Raw genomic sequence first — 13,484 nt, 5'->3', positions numbered from 1 at the left:
CTCTGCAAGGTCCAGTTCAGCTTGATAGTTGGCAAGTCTTACTTTTCTCCTACATATTCTGACCTTCAAGACATATCTTTCTATTTAGTCAGTCTGTTCTTGCTGTTCCACATAAACTCCTAACTTACTCCAGTAAATGGTTTTTTTTTTTTTTTTTTTTTTTTTTTTTTTTTTTTTTCACTGATGTGATCAAGGTCAAAAATGGGTAAATACATATCTATTTTCAGCAATATAGCATTGGCTCACATCTCAACAGCTGCAGAGAAACATCACACAGAAGACTTTATTCACTCCTTGGTTACTAAATAATTCTCAGCATGAATGAATAGTTATCTAGTTAGATCTTGTATCTTTTCCTCTCAAACATTTTCTCTCTACTTGTAATACATGTATTGGCTTTCAGTCTGTGATTTAAAGTAGCTCCGAGATTCTTTTTCAGAAAAGCTTTTAAACTTTACAAATCCACTCAACTTTTTATTTCTTGATTTTTTCAAGAATTTTCTTATTAAAATAGAAATTGTTAAAAAATGTATTTGCTTTTATTTTTCTTCATAGTATGAGTTTACCATAATCTGATCATCATCACTTAATTCAGAATATGTTTTCCTTTTCCAGTTGTATATGGCTTTTTTGTTTGTCCTGGTCATGAAGATATCATTGTTTTTTATGGTTCTGTTGTGTAAAAATATTGGAATCACACAATTTTTGTTGGAATGCGGTTTTCAATCAATATGTATGGTATAGCAACATTGTATTAATCTTGATACTATATATATATATCTGATTATGAGTAAGAACTTTATTCAAATATGGCCCCAGTTTTTCAGAATAAATTAAGAAACTTTCTAGAACTTAGTACCTTTCTGAAGTATTTCTACTCTATGTTGTCAAGATTTCCTCTTCCTTCCATATTTGTATTATTAAAAGAAAAAATAAAAACTTTCCATGTTGTTCACTTCTCTAGTAAATCCTTAAAAAGGTGTTTGACTAGATAACCTCTCTGAGAATTTATTTACACGTTCCTTACTTTGTCCCATCAGTGTGATTTTTATCATTTCTATCTTTGAAAAATCTACCTCCCAATACAGGTAACACATAACAAGTATAAAACACTCACTGGTCCTTCAGGTCCTGCTGCCCTTCCTATTCACCCCTTTTTTATAATGGAGAAACCCTTGCAATCTTACCCTTACTCTTCCAGTAACCCATGTGCACTGATTTCTTCTGCAAAGTTTTAAAAATCAATTAATTTAGAATCGAGGTAATATTCTGTTTATAATCTTGCATTTTATGGATTGTTGAACATTCACTTTCCAGAAATTTACTTGTGTAAAATATGAATTTTTTCTTTCCAGCTCTTACAGATCTGTTGTTTACCTAAGAAGCAGAAGGGCACGAAAAAAATCACTCTAAACCCCAAAACAATAGTTTTTTTTATTCCTTCCTCCTGCCTTCTCTTTTCAAATTCAGAATCATCCTCTCTTCACTCATTAAAATCAAGAAATGATGCTACAAAAACTTTAGTAAACTAGAGAATTTAAGCCCTGTAGAAGAACATAACCTTGCAGTAGCCTCTCAAAGTCCTATTCTTATTCAAAGTAAGTTTTTTTGTCATAAAAATGCGGAAAAGAAGATGAAATAAAACATAGACTCTATATCTAATTTAACAAGTTACATGTTAAATAGTCTTCACTCAGCACAACTGCTGTGACACAGACATTATTTGGTAATTTATCTAATGGCTTGAAAATCCCACTAAAAAGAGCTCACATCAAAGGTGATGAAAGAAAATGTTCAAAATATCAGCTTTAAAGTGACCCCTGTTGTTTATGTCTTTCCTAATCAGAGGATCAGTATGATGCAAATAGATAAATTTTTTAGCATGATGCAAATAGATAATTATTTTTCAGTGAATAACTATTTGCAAACTCATTTATGGGACCCTTTAGCAAATTTCAAAACATGATTTATATTTAAAGAGACATTAGTTAAATATTCTTTAATTCTATTTCTTCTGTTTTTAGTTCTACAAATCACATCTGGGATGGTTTTGTATATCTTCATTTTAAAACTGAAATTCTTTGACTATTTTGCAGCACTTCTTTGCGGCAAAGAATTCCCTGCAGCTCTTCCTGTGAGCAGAGAGTGTGAGTAGATGGTCTCAACTCAGCCCTGCTGTGAGCACTTAGTTACCCCATTAGGGATGGGTAGGTCAGAACAGGTCAAGTGCACTGTGAACTACACTGATCTCTAGTATAACTGCATATAGGAACTGTACAGAAAGCCTTGATTTCCTGTGTACTGTTAGGACTTGGGAAAAGTTGCTGAGGTTTTTCATCATCCATTTTTTCTTTCCAGTAGATCCCCTGGGCTACTTTACTCTGTCACATAAGAACACAACAGTCTGGCCTTGGGAAAGTCCTAGATTTATGCCTGAAAGGATTTTATATGCACACCCATGCATCTGCTTGTCTGATACATGCTCACATAAAGACTTACAGTAAAATTATTTCTATATTAAATTTATAGGAAAACTACTATTATGCTAAAAATTATTTTTTTAAATAACTCCTGTTTATGTGCATGTGACATTAACATAGAAATAATGGAAGAAAAAAGTCTTAAAGAATGAGAGGACAGCTGATATATATATATGTAATACAAGCTGATGGAGAAGCATAAAATTTAAGACATTAGATATTATTTTGGAAATTTCTAAAATTTAAATTGATATGTTCCTATCTTCGTAGTTTTTAATTTGAATGGACTATCTATAAATGCATTATTTATCATAAAAAAACAAGTAAAAAACAGCAGCCAAGTAACTTTTATTGCATTGGTACATCCTTGCAAACAATTCAGTATCTTTGAAATCTACATCTGTCCAAAAGGATTAGGTGAAAACACTTTATTAAACCATGGTTAAGGTTATGTTATTCAGAAGTTAGAAGTATGCTTTGCATGAAAACTGTTCAGTGATCCTTTATGCTCATATTGCCAAGAACCACTCAAAACTATCCTTTTTTTGCAAATAACTTACAGTTAGCCACATCAGAATTGGCAGGATTAAGCTAAATTGTCTTTTGATATCTAATGTGTTATACTTCCAAAGAAATTCACTGGCAGAGACAAATAGTTAAAGTCCAGGAAATTCACATGCATTCCCAGTGGCAGCAAATCTTCAGGGCAGTGAGCATGGGAAATAAAGAATTCTTATTTGTGCTTCTTCCAATTTCTTGCCATGTTTCCTCATCCCAGCCAGAATTGCACTGCTAAAGATTCCACAGTGGCCAGTGAAAGGATGAATGGAATTTAGTTCTCTTTTGTGAGCTGTGTGAGGAAAAAGAAAGGACACAGTAAAGCTTTTATTGACCCAACTCCAAATCCAGTGTGTCTAACTAGGAAATTGTTCATTCAGATGGAAGCCAAAAAAGTGTCTATGCCTCAATGTGGCTGAGACAGCAAAATCAATTCAGAAAACAACAGATCTGTTTAGTAACGATTCAAAGGAAGAAAGTGTACCTAAATCAATAAATAATATACACAATAAGGCATTTATATGGCATAATATTTTATTAAAGTGCCAAGAAATAAAAAATCCATCAGTTTCTACAAACACTGGCTTTTCACAGGCAAAAAAGCCAAAGTGATTTTTAAAATTAAAAAAACTACCTTAAAAGGCCAAAAGACTTATGAATTTGCTGACTGCTTTCCATGTAGAAATTATTTGGCTATGGTTTCTACCTTGCTTACATCATAAAGAACACTTATATAGCCACAAAGTCTCAAAATGTTAAATTCTTTCATATTATCCTTCTAATCATAACCCTGGGATTCTTGCTGTCTACAGCCTTACAGTTCAAGAGCAAAACACAAAAGTAATGATGAGCTCTGTAATATTTGGCTGCATGACTGGTCTTTTAAAATCGAGGCTGTACATGAATATGCTTCCAGGCCAAACTTTTTCTCATAAAACATGAATATTTTTAAACATGGAGACTTAAATTGCTCTGTGTACATTTCATTTAGTCAACAATTTATCTATCCTTTCCCCTGAGTAATAGAGCAAACTCAGGGTGAAATTATACCTTTTTTCAAGTATCTGAGTTAAGGAGATGGGATCCAAGTACTAAAGAGGTATAAATTCTCCCATTTTTCAAGCTTGGTATTGTCTGGTTGTTGAGAATTATAATGTAACTATTTTCACATTTTTCAATACTAATTTGTGTAGCAGAGCATGAATTTAGCATACTTAGCCCTCATTTAGCATGTAATTGGAAAATACTTTATCAGCAATGTGTAAGACATGATGCATGTGTTCAGAGAGAAGCATGAAATAGCCCTTGTCAATTAGAAAAAGGAAAGGGTGGAACAATGAACTTTGTTAATTTTTTTCCCTTACAGCAGGGTCAACATCCTTATCTTCTCATATGCCTTGTTATCTGTGCTCCTGCAGTCCTCCTCATCTGTGGCAAAGATGATCTTTGGAATTTCCACATCTTCCCACATAGTTATTTGTTCCCAGAACTCCACCTTTTCCTCCACTCTTTCTTTTCAATTTCATAATCATAAATTACCTCAGATTTCTCTGATGCTGTCTTGTGCAGATAGTTCATATTGGACTGAACACTAAGTTATTTTGAAAGCAAGGAGACTGTGGAATACAGGAAAACTTAATGAAACACATGGCAGTAATTCTAACAATCTATTCAAAATACCTGGTGTGAGAGACTTGCAGCAGTGACCGCAGAGCAGATCATTTTGAGAATCATCATGCAATACATACAGCACCACCAGGTGATCAGGCCCAGCCAGTATAGGTTAGGAAAAGCAGGTCCTGCTTGACAAACCTAATCTACTTTTCTGACCAGATGACCTGCCTAGTGGATGTGGGAAACGCTGTGGGTGTTGTATGTCTCGACTTCAGTTAAGACTTTGACACTGTTTCCCACAGCACTCTCCTGGAGAAGCTGGCAGCCCATGGCTTGGACAGGAGCACTCTTTGCTGGGTTCAGAACTGACTGGATGGCCAGACCCAGAGGGTGGAGGTGAAAGGTGCTGCATCCAGCTGGGGCCAGACACCAGTGGGTTTCCCTAAAGGTCTGCATAAGGACATTGAGTTTCCTCAGTAAGTTTCCAGACAGCACGAAGTTGTGTGGGAGTGTTGATCTGTTAGAGGATAGGAAGGCTCTGTAGAGGAATCTACATAAGCTGATGGGTCAAAGTTAACGGAATGAAATTCAATAAGGTGAAGTGCCAGGGCCTGTACTGGGGTCACAACAGCCTCAGCACTGCTACAGGCTTAGGGAAGTGTGTCTGGAAAACTGCCTGTCAGAAAAGGACCTGGGGCTGGTGACTGTGGCTGAATATAAGCTAGTCTGTGCCCAGGTGGCCAAAAAGGCCAACAGCATACTGGCCTGTGTCAGCAATAGTGTGGTCAGCAGGACCAGGGAAGTGATTGTCCCTCTGTACTCAGCACTAGAGAGGCTACACTTAGAGTACTTTCTCCAGTACCTGGTCCCTCAATTCAGGAAAGATGCTGGAGTGAGTCCAGAGAAGAGCGACAGAGTTGGTGAAGAGTCTGGAGCACAAGTCCCATGAGGAGGGGCTGAGGGAGCTGGGGATGTTCAGCCTGAAGAAAGGAAGGGTCAGGCAGGACCTGATCACTTTCTACAACTACCTGAAAGGAGGGTGTCATAAGAAGCCTCTTCTCCCAGGCAGCTAGTGACAGGACAATAGGAAATGGCTTCAAGCTGCACCAGGAAAAGTTCAGGCTGAGCATCATGAAGAATTTCTTCACTGGAAGGACCATTAAGCTTTGGAAAATACTGCCCAGGAAAGTGGTGGAGTTACTGTCCCTGGAAGTGTTCAAGAAATGACAGCATGTAGCATTTAGTGTTATAGCTGTCCATGATCTTGGAGATCTTTTCCAACCATTATGAGTCTATGATTCTATGATAGAGATCTTAGTTCTGAGAATGTATTAATCCTGGATGATTCATACACATATTTTTTCCTACTTCCAGCACTATCCTTTAATTTAAATAACCTTTCTTTCTCATGGATATTTATTCACCAGTGTATTTATACAGGGTAATCATACCTCTACTCAACTTTTATTCTGCTAGACCAAAAAAACCTGTATTATTGTTACCTAGTCTTGGACCAAAGGCTTCCCTCATCATGCCATCTGTCCTTCTTTGAACTTCTGATTTGAAATCATCTTCTTTTAGATGGGTGAATGAAACTTTCCAGGCTCTTGGCATTTATACTTCTCTGTCTTTACAGGAAATTATTTATTAATACAGCCCACAACCACATCTACTTCATCTGCAGCAAATGCACAACTGTAATACACAGACACAAGCTTCAGTTACCTGCCGATCAGAAATCTGATTTCTGCTGAGTTTATATATCAGCAGTAATTGTCTCAGTGGATCACTCTACCCATTTTTGAAATGCATTAGTCCCTGGGAGGAAAACTGTTTTAAAGAGAACAATAGCCCTATACAATTCTTTTGAATAAGAAACAACATTATCCAGTGAAATTTTGAGTGTTTAGCAGGAAGCACAGAGCAATAAGAGAGAACAAGTGTTTTTGTATATTCATTGCAATGACTTAAATCAAACCTAGCCATGAAGATGAAATTCTGCAATGCATTGCCTAAAAAAATTTCAACTCAAATGCATTGTATTTATCCAGATATGCAAGGCAAGCCCTCAGTTTTGCTGTAACTAAAAATGAAGATGGAGAGTATCTAAGATACTCTCTAAGATACTAAGAAATACAACAGGATAAAAAATCATGTGAAGGATAGTATCACAGCTGGTATCACAGTGTATAGCACTTAGCTCCCTAAGCATGCTTAAATTTGCCTAACTGCCTATAAATATAATCCATTATGTTATTTTAGGTTTTTCTGTCCTCCATTACTATCAAAATATCCATTTACTCTTAGGCACATCTAGTAGAAAAAAATGGTGAATAAAATGAAATGTTATAGTGGGCAAAACAAACTTTCTTCTCCATCTAGAGACAGTTCTTCCCTATTTTCACAGTGAGTGTTGGATAGCTGTGGGTTAGTATACCAGATGCCCTGTCTGTATTTTTTGTAAGCTATGCCACTGTGACCTCTACTGTCTGACATACTCCAACTCTGATTTTCCAGAATGCACAAAGATGTTTTGGCTGTCTTGCATTTGTGTCATACATCTAGATGGATGAGAGCATTAGAGACTAAAGAACAGATCTCAAATCCTGCACATCACATAGACCACTCCCTTGATTGTCATTCCTTACTCTATTGAAAGGCATATATATCTTCTTTTTAATTCTTCTGAATATGCTTTCAGATTAATTTCTCCCTTTTCCTGTCAATTCCTTTCAACTGATCATTTAAGGAGTTGGTTTACACTGCGGTTTCTCTCAGCCATCATTGCTTTTTTTCTGACCCATGTGCCTGACAGAAAACAGTGTTTTGTGATTGTATATAACAAAGGCAGACCATAAAAAATGCTGAATTGTTATCTTATTATGTAAACTTGCTCAATCATTACCTTCTTCCAATAATAATGATGGAACTCATGTTATATAAGCAAGGAAAATAATTTTTTAAACTTCATAAGGCTTCATATTTAAGATGCATTATCTGAATTATATTTTAATAAAAACTTTGCTATTAGATAAAGAACCAAGATATTTGGACACTAACATGTTTTTTCGTTATGTGAAATGTCATCAATTAAAATTTTGGGTTAGTTTTCACGTTTGGGGGGGGGGTTGTTCCTTTTATTTATTTAATTTTTATTAAGGAGGGCTTTTAAAATACCTCTGCTAAGGGAAATAAACAAGATCTTTGTCAATTCATGGCATAATGATATGAGCTTAAGCTGTACTGAATAACTATTTTGGAATGCCTGAATTCAGTTGAACACTATCTTTACAGAGAGTTTGGTATAATTATTTAATTAATGGAAATGAAGTATTGCAGCACTGAAGGGTTTGAATAGGTGTTGAAGAACACTGTGGGTTAGCCCCATGGCTTGGCTGCAGCTCAGGGTAATTCACATATTTGAATAATGAAATGGTGAATTTTCATTGCTTGTCTCTCTTTTCCTTTTTTCAGCTTTGTAACATGATGGAACCAAAGAAATCTCTCTTCTACCAGACAGTAAGAACTTTGGTTGCTGGGACAACATGTCAGCTACAAAAAAAAAACCCCTTAAAATAAAGGTGGCTCATTTCCAAGTAAACTTTTTTTGGCATTTGGGTTTTTTCCATGTTTTCATAGAAAAGACATTGGCAAAAATGGCTTGTGGGAGGTTTTGTAATCAATAAACCTGTTGTTTGTAGAGGGATTATGAATCAGAAACTAATGCTAAGCAGGTGAGAAATGCACACCAGAATTTCTCAATTTAAAAAATATTAAAATCTCAAGAAGAAGTACACAAAAGTGTTAAAGACCCTATTTAGAAAGCATCTACTTAGCTAACAATTGGTTGCTAGGATTTACAGAGATTGTCACAAAGTTGTTTCCAAATCTGCTTCACTGAAATGCTAACTGGGTGAAAAAAATGTTCTTAATGTTAAATGGACTGCATAGGATTAAGCTGCACACTTTCCATTGAATCAAATGAGACCTGTGTAGTTAAATTTGAGTTCGGTCCTTTGGAAACACTCATTGTGCATCATGAGTACAGCAATGTTTCAAGCACAGAAGAAGAAAAAACCCTCGTTTTTAGTAACAAAGGTGTGACTCAGCAAAACCAAAACACAAAAAGCCTCCCAACCACCCCCCCAAAAAAAAAAAACAAACCTCAAAAAACTCTCCCCAAAACAAACAACAACAACAACAAAAAAAACCCCAAACCATCCCAAATTCCCAGAAACCATCTAATCCCAGTAACTCTGTAGTACCTCAAAATCTGTGACCCTCCTCTTGCATAAGAACAACAATAATAACAGTAATGATGCTATGCTAACTGGTGCTTGAAGAAAATAAAACACGTTATGTTGAGGTGTTGACCAGCTTTCATTTCTTCATATTAAAATTAATCTACTAGAGACATTGTGAAGATGTTAGAGATGTAGATCTTTCTTGGACTGCAACACAACACAATGTCAGTGTTTTTTCTGGGTCTGATAAAGATCCAAAGACTGTATTTTAGGATGCAACCTATCTAATTTAAATGCCTATCACTTTGTTCAGTGTTGGGAAGCAGAAGGAAATGCCAGGAGAATATGTTCACTTGGAGGCTGTTTGTTGAGTGAATTTCATGCAAATGTCCACATGCTGTGTGGAAAAGGGCACTGGGGGTTTGCCTTTTAGTTTAAAATTCAGGGTTAGAGCACTAGCCAGAAGAGCTGGAGCTGGGATTAAAGACAACTAAACTCAGCATCAAGCAAGGCAGGAATCCTCACTGTGGTCACATACACACTCCAACAGACAGAGTAATCAAAGTCATCCACGGAGGAAAAAAAAAAAAAAACAAAACAAAATCTGTCAAAAAGTCAGTCTTCTTCCCCTTTGGAGACAGAGATCGTTTAATCTACATGAAAAGAAGGCCCCACAGCTGTGTGCTCTGTAAAGAGAAACAGAGGTGATAGTTTGTGCAATAAACATGTTTCCTGTGAGATTCTACTGATCAGGTTATGTGATTCTGTTGCTCACAAACATGACAGGTTCCAGCTGCATTGGCTGCTGTGCAGCGTGGAGGATCTGATGTCCTGGAACACACCAAGGGAATATGGCACTGTCATATAATGTCAACACACTGGAATCCTTAGCTCTGATATGAGATATGCAAGTGTTTAAGTCTGAAAAGATACATGCCAAGGAAGTAGGAACAACTGGATGTGCAAACACAGGAGTTCAGCTGAAGTGCATGTTGGACCCCTGCCTGTGTGTTATGAGGTCCCATCCACAGGGAACCATCGTAGGAAAAGATGTTTACTTATGACTGCTCAGCAAATTTCAACAGAGAAGTACTCCATGCTAACATTTCTAGACCCAGTTCCAAGTGGAAGAAATTCTTCACATTGTCTAGGGATTTAAATTTGATAGCCTGCTTCTTGAGCAGTCTCTAGTGGGTTTTTTGTATTGGACATGTGCTAACTGATTCATTTCTAAAATTGTGCAATTCACAGAAATGTCTGTTTTGTTACTCCTGCTGGGACTTAATTTTGAACAGTTCAGCAGTTCAGATGGGTATAGATCTGGCCACTAGGAAAAGGATGGGAATTCAAGTGCTCAGTGGTCTAACCAGGGATATCTTGAATAACAGGACACATGAATGTTAGGCTTAAAAAAATAGAAATATATTTATATGTTTAAGGTCATATCCACCACAGAATGTAGTGCAGTTTTGAGACCCTCAAATTAATTTAGACTCAGGCATAAATATAGTCAGGGTGCTTTCAAGCCAAAATTCTTATTCAGAGCCAGAAGAAACGTCACTGCAGTGTGCCTTTCCTTAGTTTCCACTGTTAGCCTATGTGGAGGTAAAATCCATGGAACACAAAGAAATACTGTGAATAACTCAGAAAGTAAACTGGAGCTCCCAGTCTGACTACTTGTGCTTTCAACATAAATCCATTTTATATGATAACTGGATTAAAAAATTAAACCTACTTTATGTGATGATCTTTGTATCTTTTTCATGAAATAGTCTGGCATTTTTTTCCATACAACTGCACTGGCTTTTTTTTTTTTTTTTTTTTTTTGTGGGGGGGGAATGAACATAATTTTATCTAATCATATAGTTAATGAATTTACTGCTACTAATATTCCTAGAAACATTAGTAGATATCAAGAGTGTAGGTACAAGTTCCAGGGCAATTAAGAACTCATGAATATTAATGTGGGATTATAATTTGTAAGAGAGTGGAATTCCTAGTGATGTCACAAGCTCAGGATGCTGAAGAATTTTTTTATAGAGTTTTCTAAAAGCGAAGCTATGAGAAGATAAATACTTCTCTGACTCTGAGACATCTCCCTTTTCATGTAGTGCTTTTGTATGAGAAGTGAAAAACTTTAACTATCCAGCTGGAGTCTTGCTGCCATGCAAATGATGGCACCATTGGTTGGATGAGGTGAATGTTGCTGAGCATAGAGGCCTTTGGCAGAAAAGTGAATGGTCCTTCAACCCTTGTGATTTATGAATTAATGGCAATATGTTACTGGATTTTTTATTCTGTTCAGAAAGTGCATCAAGCTAAGGAGCAAAGAGCCAATTCAGAACCACGGCCTGAGCTAAGTGTATTATGCAGGCAGAATGGACATTGAAATAATTTCTCTCAAAATACTGTCCAGAATGGAACTCTGTCAGGAGATAGCTGGCATGAAGAAGCAGTCATCTTAGGCATTGTACTGAAATCATACTTCTTAACATCTCAGCATCAATTATTTCTCAGAAAACTACTTCTTAAGACTGCTTCCTACTTGGGAAAAAGCTCACCAGGACTACAGTCCTCTTAAGGAAGTATAATTACTAGATCAGCTAGGATTTCCTGCTTAGAGGAAGTACTTGGACACACACACACACAGACACACACAGACACACACACACATCCATCATGCCTCAGTTTCATTGTGAGGTGACATTTGGGCACTTTCATCTACGTGTTAACGGAATCACAAAATCACAGAACGGATAAAGTTGGAAGGGACAATTGGAGGTTATCTAGTCCAACTCCCTGCTCATGCAGGGTCCCCAAGACTGTGTCCAGATGACTTTTGAATATCTCCAGAGATATTAAAAATATAAGAAGTGGAAGACAATTTGATAAAGCTGCATTTCTGTGTATGCCCTGAAAAGAGGACCAGAACCAGAAATGAAAAAAAAAAACCCGCAAACATCAGTAAATGTAGACACATTTAGACATTGACTTGTTAATTTGGCTTAATAATTTTCATGCAGTCTTGTCCATATTGGTTTTGGAAGTAAACAGTCCAGGGCAGGGATGGGAGAGAGGACTCTGGTGTGGCAGTTTAAATAATTGAGCATCTTTTTCCCTGGGCTGTGGTATTTTAGCAGCATAGACACTCTTTTCAGGGATTGGAAGCAGAGAAGGGGGACTGGTTGGTCTGTGTAGGTCCATGAAGGATGAAAGATGACACTGGTTCTACAATAGCACATGAGTGCTTGTGAAACATTCTGCATGATGGTGTAGGCCTACAGTTAATGTTGTGATATTGCTAAATCTCTTATCTGTGGTGCAGCTCCTATAAGAGCTGTGGGAAACAGATTTATCGAGATTTATGAGACCAATACGGGAGATTTGGGCACAAATCTTAGCAGACTTAGTATATAAACAAAAATATTTTTGCTGGATTAAGTGTGAATCTGTCAGCAGTTTCACAGTTCTATGAAGTCCTTTAGGTTTGGGGTTTTTTTAAGGTTTATAGAACTATTTTTTAATCTAAGTGTTGTCACTGAAAATGTTCATTCTTTGTCATGAGTCAGATACAGTTATGTCACTTTATTTTCCTATTTTGTCCTTTGACCAGGACCAAAATTAGATGAAGTAACTAAAGGTGAAGTAGCTAATTAGATGAAGTAGCTTTCTAATTTTTTTCCCTCTGATTTATTTTTTTGGTAATATGTCAGGAATTTCTTTTTGAATTATTTAAATATGCTCTTTGCTTTTAAAGCCACTGAAAAAGCTTCTAGTTTAAAACATTTGGGTACCGTTTTTTGTTCTTTTCTTTCAGTAGACCTGAATCTGTATTAAACAAATGGGGATGAAAGAGAAACAAAATTGCATTTGTCAAAGGTGGAAATGAATATACTGAAAGTTAGATGGTGCTTTAGCTTCCACAGCATTCTGAGAACTGGCTGCATGGTGTACTTTAAGAATTGTTTCTAAGTTGTATAGTGAGTCCTATCTTTTAGGTAAAATTTTCTGTCAGTTGAGCTCAGTATCACAAGAGAAGTGTTGATGTACATTTTAGCTTTTCATCAGTGAAAAGATGCTTATTTGTTTCTGCCCTTTAGAACATGTTATCACAGTGCTATCACAGCACTGGCACTGGATATAGGTAACAGTAGGGTTTGGGAGCAATTAAAATTCCAAGTTATACTGTTACATAGTGACAGAAACAAAACCCAGAAACATAATGCACCCACAGTGTGATGTTGCAACTGGAAACCAGAAAGCATCAAAACCTCTATTCCACTTCTGGGCATTCTAGGGTATAATTCTTACAACATTATCTGTGCCATAGTATCATGCTGGCTGTTACACTGAGGAATAGTTTCCCCTGGGCTAGGCTGGAAAATATGCATATGAAGACACGGAAGCTGTTAAGATGTCACGTTGGTGAACTATGGACTAAAAAGGAAGACATGTTTCACGCAGTTTCAAAGGAAGAAAACCTGTATAAGTGAGCTGGAAATGTTGGTAGAAGCACACAGACATCACAGCAGATTGGTATCAACAAAGTTTAGTATGCTCAGAGCAAAACAGTGTCAAGGCTATGAAA

This window comes from Passer domesticus, chromosome 2 (genome assembly GCF_036417665.1).
Source record: "Passer domesticus isolate bPasDom1 chromosome 2, bPasDom1.hap1, whole genome shotgun sequence".
Classification (NCBI taxonomy): Eukaryota; Metazoa; Chordata; class Aves; order Passeriformes; family Passeridae; genus Passer; species Passer domesticus.
Note: the sequence above shows the minus strand (reverse complement) of the source record.